Raw genomic sequence first — 949 nt, forward strand, 5'->3', positions numbered from 1 at the left:
AGATATTCTATATTATGGACATTGCATTTGTCTGTAGTGTATCTACAGAGTTTTCGGAGAGCCGGAGCACTTAAAGACGATGTCCTGGTAGAGCCTCTTTGCTGGTGATCCTAATCACAGAATCATGGACTGACTGTAATCAGATGCCGACTTAAAGACCTACATTAGATCAAATATCTAGCCTACATGTTATGGTTGGACAAGAATGATAAAACAAAGTGCAAGATAGCCTGATACTACTCTTGCAGTACATCATAAAAAGCTTTAAAATGGCTGAATGTGTTATAACCTTACTAGTCAATAGGTTTTAAGACCATACACTGATCTTGTAAGATGTAGCCTACTTTGACAGAAGGTTGGTTGTTTTTTAAACAGTGGGCATGCAGACTATTTGTATTTTGCATATGTAGCCTATATGATGTACAGTATTATTTCTCTTTTTTTTGTAGTGTATTTGTGTCAAAAAATAAAGAAAAATCCTGATTCACTTGCAATAGTAAATGGAGCCACCTACATCTTACTTCCATTCAGTCATGACATTCATCATAGCAGTGTAATATATGTAGAAAAATGATTACTATAAAAATATTTTGTGAAATATTTTTGTATAATGGCCTCTAATTTCACAGCTGTTTAATTTAGAGAAAACCTTTTTTTTTTCTTTTTTTTTTTTCGTTTTCACTTCACGGTATCTCCTTTTTTTTCATCCCAACGTTTAATTGCCGCCACCTTGTGACTCAAAACGGTTACTTCGACTACCAACTGCAGAAAGGCCTCGGATTTTGTGAATTTATATAATAATCAGCATAAAACTTTTGATAAAAGGATTCAGAATCAAGAAAACGGAAACATAACTCAGGAGAATAAGGAACCGGTAAGAGACACTAAAGGTGGCTGAGAATTAACGTTAAATCTAATTAAGTTAGTGTTGTCTTGTTGCATTAGACAT

The sequence above is a fragment of the Scardinius erythrophthalmus genome (assembly GCF_964197995.2).
Source record: "Scardinius erythrophthalmus genome assembly, chromosome: 7".
Lineage (NCBI taxonomy): Eukaryota > Metazoa > Chordata > Actinopteri > Cypriniformes > Leuciscidae > Scardinius > Scardinius erythrophthalmus.